Source organism: Arvicola amphibius, chromosome 9 (assembly GCF_903992535.2).
Source record: "Arvicola amphibius chromosome 9, mArvAmp1.2, whole genome shotgun sequence".
Classification (NCBI taxonomy): domain Eukaryota; kingdom Metazoa; phylum Chordata; class Mammalia; order Rodentia; family Cricetidae; genus Arvicola; species Arvicola amphibius.
In genome coordinates, this window is record NC_052055.2 from 58,725,750 (window position 1) to 58,739,133 (window position 13,384).

Below are 13,384 nucleotides of genomic sequence, written 5' to 3' on the forward strand. Positions count from 1 at the left end.
GTCGGTTCTCAGATTCACGGTGCCTGCCTGCTGCTCAGCTGCCTTCTCTGTGCAGAGGATACAGAGGTGAGCAGGATGCTGTGCCAGCCTGCCAGGAGACATCTCTAAAAAAAAAAAGTCAAAAAAAGTCACACAAGACCATGATAGAGCCATGCGCAGGGGCTGTCTTCTAAGAAAGAGGAAGCTTTCTCGTTGTGAAAGGCATCAGAGAGCTGTAAGTACAAGGTTGTGTGGCTGGTAGCAAAGGCTGTGATTTGGCAGGCGCACAGCACTGGGTGTTAGGCCAGCGCTGGTGGTGCAGGCTGGAGGGTGAGCAAGTCTTTCCGTGTCTGAGAACAGCCCAGAGACAGTGGCGGCTGGAAAGGTATTTAAGATAAAACAACACTTACCGGAAGGGAGCCTCCCTTTTCTTGTTTGGACACTTCTGGGCATGAACAGCATCACACCCCCTGTCCCTACATGTTTCAGTCCCTGTCTCTGAGGTCCTGAAAGTGGCACAGAGTCCACGTTGGAGGCGGAGACATAGAGGGCACCTTCTTAGGAGTTGTAGGAGAGTTGAAAAGAAAGGGGAAATATGGGCAGACTGAATTTTAATCTCAGAAATGAGCAGGTCAACTTTCACCAGCAGAAAATTTGTAAATTTCTGTTTACCTGCAGCGGGGACTCACTTCCCTCCAGATGTGTCACGAATTCATGGAGTTGTAGGCTACATACCCCCCCCCCGCCCCAGGCAACTGAAATACCTGACGTCAAGAGTTCAAGTCTGGAATATAGATTATTTTTATTTATATTGCTGCATGCTAAACAAGCATTCTACCACTGATTTCTACCCTCGCTCAGTCCTATAGATTTTTATTAAATTACATTAATTATTAATTACATACTATATATGCACATGAGCTCGTGTGTGTGTCTTCGTGTGCTCATGTGCATGTATGCACACACGTGTCATGGTGTGTGAATGGAAATCAAGAGAACAGTGGGGTCAGTTTTCTCCCTCCCACCATCTAGGTCTGAATGGTGAACTAAGGTGTTAGGTTTGTTGGCTGGTGCCTTCCTGCTGAATCATTGGGCCAGCCCCAGATCCATGTGTTTAAAATGTATGATTTTCTTTATTGGAGTATTGGGGATTGAGTCAGGGCCTTACACATGCTAAGTGAGCGTCTACCATCACCCGGGTGAGTGCTCTGCCGTGGGACTGTGTCACCATCACCCGGGTGAGCGCTCTGCTGTGGGACTGTGTCACCATCACCCCCGTGAGCGCTCTCCCATGGGGCTGTGTAGATTTTACTTATTTTTTTCCCCTTCGTTGCAAAGAGAGTCTAGGCTGGTTTAGAAGCCGCTATGCCTGGCCCCCATAGATTGATTTGTTTTTGAGACAGGGTCTCTCTGTGTAGCTCTGGCTGCCCTGTAATTTACTGTATAGATCAGGCTGGCCTCAAACTCAGAGATCCTCTTGTCTCTGCCTGCCAAGTCCTGGGATTAAATCTGCACCACCACACCTGAATTGTTTATTTATTTAAATAATTTAAAAGAATCTTCCCCAGGGTTTGTACAGTCATTATTGTAATTCTCCATTGCTCTCTTATGCCAAAATATGGAATAATGCCCCTTCTTGCCTGTTTATATTTTGTCAGTCACATGTTTTCTGATTAATTAAACTGCTTTTCATTTACTATAAACTGTAGAAGCCAGAGCTGTAGCTGGGCGGCGGTGGCGCACGCCTTTAATCCCAGCACTCGGGAGGCAGAGGCAGGCGAATCTCTGTGAGTTCGAGACCAGCCTGGTCTACAAGAGCTAGTTCTAGGACAGGCTCCAAAGCTACAGAGAAACCCTGTCTCGAAAAAAACCAAAAAAAAAAAAAAAAAAAAAAAAAAGAAGCCAGAGCTGTAGGAAGTTTAATATGGGGTGGGTATAATATGGCAATGTAGGGGCAGTTAACACGTGTTAGCCTCTATTTGCCCCGATAGTGGATAGATGCTCAGTGACTTGTCTCTGTGAACAGGGTCCTTTGTGAAGTGATGCACGAGGTCAGTTGGTGGAGGTTTTTTTAGGCAGGGTTTCACTCTACCGTCAGTTGTTCTCTTGACAGCCTAGATGCCTGTTCTGACCCCGCTGGTCCCTGTGGGTGGCTGTGGGTGGCTGTGGGTGGCTGTGGGTCCCTGTGGGTGGCTGGTGGGTCCCTGTGGGTGGCTGTGGGGTGGCTGGAGCAGAAAACCTGCGGTTTTGTTTTTGCTCACCGTCTGCCATTTTGCGTGATGAGAATGTGCCTGAGCCTGAGGGATCAGGCACTTGGCTTGAGCAAGGGTGTGGTTCTGAGATTCAGGCTTCTGTAGCCTTGGAGGGCTGGTGTAGGTGCCTCAGCTGTGCAGCAGGATGGGCCTAAGCTCCCCAGTGAGCACCTTCTTTTTGCTTTTTCCTCCAACTGTTTTCTGGTATCTTTTCCTTTGAGCTGACATGCAGCCAGCCTTGTTGAACTCTAGTCCAGGCCCACTGGCCTCTCTTTAGTATGACCTTTGGTCTTTTCTGAAGCTAGAGCTTTGCTTTGAAGTCTTTGCTAGTCCAGGGTTCTGATGTTCATTTATAAGTTTGCATTATAAGTTTGCTGAAGAAACAGATAAGCTTGCATGTTGCTTACCTTGGGGTCAGTGCTAATGCTTCTGAACACATCAGTAACTCATTTTGTTGTTGTTGATTGTTGGTGGGAAGTTCCACGTGCTGATGGTAAATGAAGTGCAGTGTAGTGTGGATGCACTTCTGTGAACAGGAGGGTTTGTTTGTTTGGAGATAGGGTCTCATTATGTAGCTCTGGCTATCCTGAAACTTGCCATTGTAGACCAGGCTGGCTTCAAACTCAAAGAGATCTACCAGCCTCTGCCTCCCAAGTGTGGACTTGTTTTTTGTTTGTTTGTTTTTGTTGTTTTGCTTTTTATGTGATGCCTGCATGTATGGATGTGCACCAGCCAAGTCAGAGGGCTTTGGATCCCCTGGAACTGGAGTCAGGATGGTTGTGAGCCACCGTGTGTGTGCTGGGAATTGAACCCAGGTCCTCTGCAAGGACAGACAGGGCTCTTACCTCCTGAACCATCTCTCCAGCTTCCACCTTTAGTCCCTTTCCCTCATTTCCAGAAGGAGAACCATGTCCTCCCTGTTCTGAAGTGCACATCCCTACTGTGTTCTTAGTCCCATCTACCCACCTGTCCTCCTCTGTGGGATCTTGGGACCAGCCTCAAGTATCTCTTCATCCCTAATCTTTTTACTTTTGTCTTTTTGCTCAGCTTCTCATGTAACTTGACTCTTGGTCTCTTCTCTTCAGCTTTATAGTTGTTCCAGTTTTTTTCTGGGGAAGAGGGGAGAAAATACAACAAACCCTTCTCAGATTTTTGCATGAGTGGCTGCTTGCTGTCATGTGTCTAGAGTGGAGGAGATACTGACTGTGTCCGTCCACCCCCATCCCCAGGGTTTCTCTGTAGCTTTGGAGCTTGTCCTGGAGCTAGCTCTTGTAGACCAGGCTGTCCTCAAACTCACAGAAATCCCCCTGCCTCTGCCTCCCGAGTGCTGGGATTAAAGGCGTGCGCCACCACTGCCTGGCCTGACTGTGTCTTTTATTTTGCCTTTGTTTACTGCTCAGTCCACCACCAAAACAGCTGTTTCCAGACTGCTAGTTGCCTCGTTTCAGACTGGGTACCTCTGGGTACTGCTGTAGTGCTGGACACAGCCCTTTGCTGTTTTATTTTTTTAATCTTTTTCAGACAGGTCTCTGTAGTCCAGGGTAACTTTTTGCTTTGGCCTTCTGAATGCTGGAATTACAAGTGTGAACACCATACCTGGCTCTGTGGATCATGGTCTCCACTACATTTTCTCTCTTCTTAACTTGATTCCTTGTGGTTTCCAGGCTGTTCTAATGCTTTGTCCTGGCTTCTCACGCCATCTTGCTTCTTATGCAGGTGTCTTCAGTAGCTTGTCATTATTTGTCATCTTACTTACATGTAACGTACAGAGCAGTCTTGCGCATGCCCAGGGCGTCAGGTGTCAGTGGCCCTCAGTTGACTCCCAGGTATTAATCTCTAGCACTGAGATCCTCTGCTGTGTGCATACCACTGGTATCCCTCTGGACCACTTAGTAAACCCAAAGCTTCTTCTAGTCCCAACTCCTTTACAGCTAGTCCTCTGTCCAAAGATGGCCATTGTTTTAGAGTGCTTGCTTTCTGTCTGTGGTGCTCAGTTTTCATTGTCAGCGCTGTCTTAGGGTCCACTGCTGTGAAGGAAAATGGCCACAGTGACTCTTATAAAGGAAAACATTTAATTGAGGTGGCGGCTTACAGTTCAGAGGTCCAGTCCATTATCATCATGGCAGAGAGCATGGAGATGTGCAGGAGACATGGTGCTGGAACAGGAGCTGAGAGTCCTACATCTTGCAGGCAACAAGAAGTTAAACAAGTATCACACAGAGCTTAAGCAAAAGAGACCTCAAAGCCCGCTCCCACAGTGACATATTTCCTCCAACAAGGCCACACCTATTCCAACAAGGCCACACCTCCTAATAGTGTCACTCCCTATGAGCTTATGGGGGCCAATTATACGCAAAACTACAACTTGACTGGGACCAAGAAACATCAGTGAATTAATGAGATGGACCTTTGGTTGTATCTTCAAAGGCTTCTCCAGAGAAGATTAGCTGAAGGGGAAAGTAGAAGATCGCTTTTAGTGTGGCTAGCACATAACAAGTCTGGAGTCCTGGACTAGATAAAAAGGGGAAATAAAGAAAACAGACACAGGTTCACACATCTTTCTGTGCTGTCTAGTCTACCAAGGCGTTGAATCAGCGGTCGTCTGCCGCCATATGCCTTCCACGCTACAATGGACTGTGTCCTCTGAACTGTGAGCCAAATAAACCCTTCTGTTAAGGGTTTATTTAAATACCTTCTGTCAGGTATTTTGTCATAGCAACAAGACAGTAACTAATACATCATCTGTTTCCCATGCTATAACAGAATTCTGTAGACGGGATGATAGATATATAATAGAAATTGATTGTTTAACATTTATCAGTTAAGAAGCTGGAGTTCGAGGTAGCCAGCACATTCTTTCTTGTGTGGGAAATGGTGCCATTGGGGCTCAGTAGGAGTTTGGGCAGGTGACTATGGAGAAAGAGACTAGATTGTGACTCAGAATTGTGATAACATTTGTGACTAGAGTCCAGTACCCACAGTGTGTCTCTGTATGCAGGATGGCTGAAGGCTGATGGGGGTTGGGGCTGCCTTGTGGACCATGTATTCCCAGCTGGATGCAGGTGGTCATGACTTCTAATGGGGTCTGTGTTGATGTACTGCAGATATTCAGTTCTGTAGGATAACATGGTACATCTTGGAATGTTGATCTAATTAAAGTTTGGTAGACTATATTACTGTTTTAATAAAGATAAAAAAGATAAAGGGCTGGGGCATGGCTCAGGAGTTTAGCATCAAACATGAGAACTGGCATTTGCACCCTAGAGCCTGGTAAGTGCTGGGTGGATGTGGCAGCCCAATCCAACCTCAGAAAGCAAAGCTGGGGATCCCCAGACCAAGTTGGCTAGGAAGACTAGCCACAACATCATTGAGCTCTGGGTTTGAAAGACTCTGCCTCATTGAATAAAAGTGGAAGAGCCAACCAGCAGAGGAGGATTCTCAGCATCAGGTGTACCCACATGCATGTGCAGCTCTACACATGTGTGCCACACACGTGCATATCACACACACATATACACACACACAAGTTGGAAGAAGGAAAATCTAAGAAAATGAATTCTTAATGTTTAAGGTTTGTAATGAATCCAGTTTGTTTTAGTGGCTGGCCACTTCATGAGTACTGTGTCAGTCAGTCCCCAGTTCCTTTCTTAGGAGAGAATTGAAAGACTAAGTGCGTTCCTCGAGCAGGATGGTTTAGGCTCCTATGTCACGTGATAAAGGGCACCATTCACGTAGGATACAGTGTGTAGTTGCCCTAACTGGTGAGGACTGAGGCCAGAGAGCAAGGGCAGGAGGCTCTCCTAGAGGCTGCTACAGCCACTTCCCCCGTAGTGAGGTTAGGGGTGGTGGAGTGGAGACATGTATTAAGGAGGCAGAATTGTTGACTGGAGAAGTAGGCGGGCTGCAGACAGGAGATTTGGCGGAGGAATGCTAGCAGACTACTATGCTCTGGGGCTTCAAGAGAGAGGCTGGCCTGGCTGGCCCTGTTCCTAACTTAGGGAGGGCCTCGCTCGGGGAGAGGGGGGATAGAGCCAGGTTCACTGAAGGTGAGGACACAGAGCTGAAGGTCTGTAGCAGCTGGAGTTTTCTGACCTGCAGGTGCGTTCAGTGTTCCCTCAGTTCTGCCCCTCTATGATGGATGTGATGGAGGTTGTCCTAGGAGAGTTGGTGCAGCAGGAAGAAAACAGCTCTGGGAAGTACCAACATTCGGAGCTGCAGAAAAGGAACCTGGGAAAGAAGGTGGCTGTGAGAGAAAGGGCAGAGCAGTGGGGATTCCCTTTAGAGTCCAGTTGCTGAGGCCGCTTGACTAAAGCAGATTCATAAGATGTCACTAAACTTACAGGCGAAGGAGACCATTAGTAGTGGCTTTTGCCTGAGCTTCTTTTGTTGTTGTTGGTTGTGTTTCTTTTTTTGGGAAGCGGTCTCACTACCATAGCCCTGGTTGGACTGGTACTCCCGCTGTGATCTAAGCTGGCTCAAACTCAAGGCGGTCTTCATGCTGGAATTGCAGGCGGTTTTGGTTTTGGTGGCCTGGGGACAGGGATTGTGTGTGGAGGCTGCAGCATGTTGGGTTCCTCTCGGTGAAGCACAGCTGAGAGAAGTGGAAGTGAGGCCGGCAGGAGCCCAGCCTGGCTGTGAGGAGATGAAGTGCTAGGTTGCTTGTCTGTGTGTCTCCTCCTTGTCTGTCCCCACTAGAAAGAATGTTGCAGGACCCTTGTCCACCCCACAAGAACAGAAAGAGCTTCTGGTGTGGTAGGCACTGTCACGTTTCTGCTGGCCAAACAGGAGAGACTTGAGCGTGTTAGATTTGGAGTAGAGGGGCTGGGGACTTGGAGCATGGTCCTCTTGAGTCAGCAAAGTGGAGTGACCGCATCAGGGAAAGAGGAAAGGCAGATAGTTACAAGTGTTAGAGGAGGAAGTTGAGAGGCCTCTCTTGATGGCCTTGTGATTACTCTGTCAGTCAGAAATAAAGAGCAAAGAGTGAGTGTGTATATTTTTGGGAAAAGCTTTGTGAAGACAGAAAAAAAAAAGAAAAAAAAAAGCCGGGTGGTGGTGGTGTTCGCCTTTAATCCCAGCATTTGGGAGGCAGAGGTAGGCAGGTCTTTGAGTTTGAGGCCAGCCTGGTCTACAGAGCTAGTTCTAGTACAGGCACCGTAGCTACACAGAGAAACTCTGTCTTTAAAAACCAGAAAACCACAACAACAGCAACAACAAAACAATCCAGACAGCAACAAACAAACCAACTAAAATCAGAAACAAGCCAGCCCTTCTAAAATGACCGCACCAGGAGGCACGCACAGGGTGATGATCTGCTACAGAAGGGCAGCCCAGGGCCAGGCTGTACCAGACAGGGTGAGTAAGAAGAGCAGGTGAGACAGAAGCCGTGTGTAGTCTCAGTCCTCAGGTCGGGTGTGGCTGAGCCATGGAGGATTAGCACAGCTGTGTGCATGCTGGCTCACTCTGCCATACAAGCAGCAGCGACATCCTTGGTGTCTTGGGAAGTTGGGGGAAAGCGGAGTGCAGTGGTTTGCTGTCCCTCCTTTAGAAAACCAAAAGAAACCTGAGCTCTGAGTGCAACGGCAGCATCATGGCTCCTCATCAGTCTCTTTCCTATGATTTGTTTCTGATTCATCCAGCAGGAAACGACTTCCCCAACTGTAGCAAACCTGTTTCTCAGATAATGTAGAAGTTAAGGTAACAGTGAGAAAGAGGATGTGTGCTGTCATGGCTAGTCACAGGAGACGTGACTGTATTCGTCTATCAGGTTTATCTAGAGTTAGGGAATAGTACACTGCTTACTTGCTTACAGTGCCCTTTTTTTTGTTTTTTTTGAGACAGGGTTTCTCTGTAGCTTTGGAGCCTGTTCTGGAACTAGCTCTTGTAGACCAGGCTGGCCTTGAACTCACAGAGATCCGCCTGCCTCTGCCTCTGAGTGCTGTGATTAAAGGTGTGCGCCACCACTGCCTGGTTTCAATTAGTCAAGTTTAAGACTGCTTATTTCTCAGGGTCTTTCTGGAAGGGAATAGGGAATAGAATAGGAAGGACAAAGTTACAGCATTTTAGACTTGGGTTGGGTTGGTTTTTCTTTTGCTCTCAGTGAATAGGCTTCTGAGATTGAACTCTACAAGCAGGACAGGTGGCTGAGCTGAACTCTTCTCATTTGCTAGGACGTGTTCCCTGAGAAGGAGAGCGTCCTCCAGAAAGGACAGGCTCTATGGGTCATTGGCTGAAGGTAGCTCCAGATTCTACACACCGTGTTTAATTCTCTGTAGGGGAAAGCACCTGCTCCTTTTCAGAGATGGAAAGACGTTTCCTTCAGACAGAAGTGCAATCAGAAGTGACTAAGGCATCGTGACTGGAACTTGGCATCGTCGTAACTAGTTCTACGGGTGGTAGAAAACCGTCTCGCCTCCCTAGAATCTCAGCTTTTGCTGTTAAGAAGCACCACTCATTTTGCAGAAGAAAAATGATTTCATTAGCACTTTGAGGAAAACTTGGGCAACAAATCATGTGGTCACTTGCCATCGGAAAGCTGAGGACCCATTTCTCATTTTACTGAGATTTATAAAAACATCTTTCAATAATTTTGAATCTGGACTGGAGAGATGGTTCAGTGGTTAAGAATACTGGCTGCTGGTCTCATTCCCAGCACCCACACAAGGGCTCACAGCCATTTCAACTCCATTTCCAGGTGATCTGACCTTGTCTTCTAGCTTCCACAGATGCTAAGAACGTAATACGGTCCACAGACACATGTGCAGACAAAGCATCCATAGCATTAAAAAAAAAAAAAGCCCCCCCCCTTTTTTTTTTTAGAAAAAGAACTTGGAACCAGGCCTGGTGATTTATACTTTTAATCCTAGTACTTGGAAGCAGAGGCAGGTGGATCTCTGTGAGTTCTATGACAGTCAAGGCTACACAGAGAGACACTGTCTAAAACAAAACAAAACAAAAACAAACCCCCAAAATAACTTTGAATCTGTATGTGGTCATGGTCATCCCTAGCCGTAGTTCCAGGTACTTAGGAGACTGAGGATCATTTGTGCTCAGGAGTTTGAAGCCAGATTGGCAATTTAGTTTTTTTTTTAAATAGGTTTTTTGTTTGTTTGTTTTTGTGTGTGTCCCGTCCGTCCGTCCCCCCCCCACAGGGTTTCTCTGTAGCTTTGGAGCCTGTCCTGAAACTCATTCTGTAGACCAGGCTGGCCTCAAACTCACAGAGATCCGCCTGCCTCTGCCTCCTGAGTGCTGGGATGAAGGGTGTGCGCCACCACTGCTCAGCAGTCAGTTTTTTTTTTTAAAAGGATTTATTTATTTATCTTATTTATGTGTTTGTGTGTATATGTGTACCACAGACACAACCATGAGGTCAGAGAGTGTTGGACCCTCTGGAGCTGGAGTTGCAGACAGCTGTGAGCTGCCTGATGAGTGAGCTCTGGAAGAGCAGCTTGTGCTGCTCCACTAAGCCATCTCTCCAGCCTGCACCCCTCTGTTTTTCCCCTTTGTCTTTTTGAGGGGTCTCAGTATCCTCCCAGCACTGGGATGCAGGTATGTTCCACTCCTAGATTGCTTTGTCACATCCTGGCCTGGGAGCCGTCACCTCCTACCTGTGCTGTCCTGTGTGAGTGTTCTGCCATCAGAGGAAACAATGTTCATGTTTATTTTGTTTGTTAATTAGTCCTGATGCTACATGTGCAAATTATGCCTAAATAGTTAGACTCCATAGCTTTTGTAGCGACATTATTAAGTAGATACTGCTTTTGGAACCTAGAACTGTTGTTGGGGTCATAGGAAAAGGAGTACAATCTCTTATCACCCAGCCCTCTGCACTCAGTGAGAATAGCTCTGACTCGAGGTCCGCCGACTCTTCTTACCCCACTGATGATGTTTCTCACAGCTAAAGTTTTCTCCTCCTCCTCTTCTTCTTCTTCTTCTTCTTCTTCTTCTTCTTTTAAAGTGGAAACGATTCTGGGCAGTGACACAGTTCATCAAGCACAGCATATGGGAGGGCAGAAACAAGCAGATCTCGGTGTTTAAGGCCATTCCAGTCTACCTAGTGAGTCTAGGTCTGCTAGGGCCATAGAGTGGAACTGGCTCAAGCAGCCACTGCCACTAACAACCCCAAACTGGGAATTAAGATAACATGAAGAACATGCATGCTAAACTATAAAGTCCTTACCTTTCAAAAATTCTTTCTCCCTCCTCTTTAAAACAATTATTTTTGTTTAATTTAAGCTTATGTGAATGAGTGTTTTGCCTGCATATTTGTGTACCACATACAGTGCTGGTGCTAATGGAAGCCAGAAGAAGGCATTGGATTCCCTAGAGCTGGACTTACTGGTGGCCATGAGCCTTTGTGTGGGTGCTAGGAATCAAGCGTGGGTCCTTTGGAAAAGCAATAGCGACTCTCCAGCCCCATCTGCTTTCCATATGGCCTTATTGTGTAGCAAAGGCTGCCATCAACTCTTGATTCTCTTGCTCCAGTCTCTCCAGGCTGGGGGTTACAAGTGGGTGTTTATCACCGCTGGTTTCTCTCTTTAGCACTGTGTTTGCTTCATTTTACTTTATACCAGGTGGGCGACAGACTGTAGTCCTTAACAAAGTTGACAATTGACTTAGCCCAGAAAGTCTTCTTTCTTTCTTTCTTTCTTTCTTTCTCTCTCTCTCTCTCTCTCTCTCTCTCTCTCTCTCTCTCTCTCTCTCTCTTTCTTTCTTTCTTTCTTTTTTTTTTTTTGAGACAGGGTTTCTTTGTATAGTCCTGGCTGTCCTGATACTCAGTAGACCAAGCTGGCCTCGAACTCAGAAATTCATTTGCCTCTGCCTTTCTGCGTGCTGGGATTAAAGGTGTGTGTACCACTGCCTGCCTCATCAGAAAGTCTTTACTATGTCTGTTTTTAACAGTGCTCCTCTTGGGGTGGGAATAAAAGTTCAGTAGCTACACATGCACAGAGTCCTGGGTTTGATTCTGAGTTTTCCAAATCAAAACAAACCAGAAACCCTTTTATTTTATCAGTCGTTCTCCAATACAGATGTAAATTAGAAACAAAAGTCGTTATAAAGACCCACACTGGAGGAGCTGAAGCAGCAGAGGTGTTTTTAGACAGGGTCTCACTGGCCCTACGATGATGGCCTTGAAGTTGTGATCCTCCTGCCTTTGTCTCCTGCAAACTGGGGTTACAGGTGTGAGCCACCATGGTTACCTCAAAGTATCAGGGTTTTTTTTTTTTTTTTGTCTTTCTGTCTGTTCTGTTTTAGTGCTGAATGTTTGTTTCCAGCCTGAAGCATGCTTTACCTTTTTTTTTCCTTCTTGTTGGTGTTTGGGATTGACCCCAGGACTTTAGATACAGTAGACAGTGCTTTTTACTTTGCCATTTACTTATGGCCACCCCTTGCTAGGGCTAGGTTGTGAAGTTTTGGTATTCTTTGTCTAAACTACACACTATGCTTGGGATAATAGTTTTCCTATATCATTCTGGGTTAAAGGTAGTGGCAGAGAGAGGTGTCTGTCAACATGGCATGGCTCAGAAAAATTGTACTCAGTTTTGATCAGTGATGACAGGGCTGATAAACTATGACACTCAGAGAAATCCATCAGAAATACCTTTAATAAGGAGAACCATGGCTGTGCTTAAGGTGTCTGCCAACAAGCCTGCAGACCTGGGTTCCTTCTCTCCAGGACCTGTTTAATGGAGGGAGCGAACTGATTTCTGCAAGTTGTCCTCTGACCTACACATACAAACTATGACAATTACACCCTTCTTCCCCCAATCACACTCACACAATCATGAATAAAAATTTAAAAGTTAACTATTTCTAAGCTACAGGGAGCAGTTTGATTGGGTTGTCTCGAATGGTGTACACACTCTGATAACTGTCACCTGCTAGCCTCTGGAATGTTCCTGAAACGTAATTGTAGGTGTGCATTCGTTTAGACATGAGATAAAAACGGGTTGGAGATTTTCTGATGATCGCTGCAGCAGTTACATTTTGAGAGTGGAACTTGCTTGAACACGAGAGACTGCACGTAGTTTTCCACGGCTGGGCTTATGACAGAGCCTAAGCCTTGGGTTTGGAGGGATCCCAGGTGCCCTCCGCACTTGCACCGTCCTTGCAGCAACATGCACTGTGAAGTGTGAAAACAGTGTGGCCACGGTGCCAGACTAGTTCAGGAAAGTCAAGTTTCAGAGTTAGGGCGGATGAAGAAAGTCTCATGGCAATAACTTAGTCTTAGAATGGCTCAAGAGATTAGAAAGTAGAGATTGAGGTAGTAAAATTCTTCGTGCCCACAGTGATTTCTAAACTATGAGCATTTCATTAATGTGAAATGTTTTGTGTTTTACCAAACAAATGCCTGTTTCCGTGCCCTGCCATGGAAAAGCTTATGAGGAGATAGATTTTAGTCCTGACTGATAGAAAAACATTTGTAAGTTTGTCATAGAGAATGTCAGCTTTCCCTCATTTGGAAAATGGAGTAAGAGACCAAAATACTATGTCTAGTCTTTATTATTTTTAAAACCGAATTAATAAGTAAAGGGATCCTAATGTGCCTGGTTAGAGTTAGAATCAAGGTCTCGTAGCAAGTGATGTAGAGGTTTTGATTCGGATTAAAATCTGCATTATTAAAATAGAAGAACTCATATCCTTGAACTTGAAGAGAGCTTTTACCCTACAAAGTGGTGATGACGGCTTATGAATTCTCCATGCCGGGGGAAGTGTCCTGCAGTCACTAACAGCTTCTGTTTGGGGAATAGAGAACTACAAATGCAATCTGGGAGGGTTTAGCTCTGTCATGGCTTACAGTGGCATCCCTTTGTACTGGGCCACCCTCAGAAATCTCTAAGTCTAAAGGGTGTGACTGCAGACCACCTCACACCTTTCTAGGTCTGGGACTTTCTGGAATCTGACTCCTTCTCTTGAATTTGTGCCTCACAAAAGAAAGTGTCATATATATGCAGTGAACCCAAGCTGGAACCTCATAAGACCCTGGCTAGGTGCTGTGTTTATCTTGGGATTTCTTCCTCTTTTTTTTTTTTTTTTCTTTTCATAATTTGAGACAGGGTTTCTCTCTAGCTTTTGGAACCTGTCCTGGAACTAGCTCTTGTAGATCAGGCTGGCCTTGAACTCACAGAGTTCCGTCTGCCTCTGCCTCCTGAGTG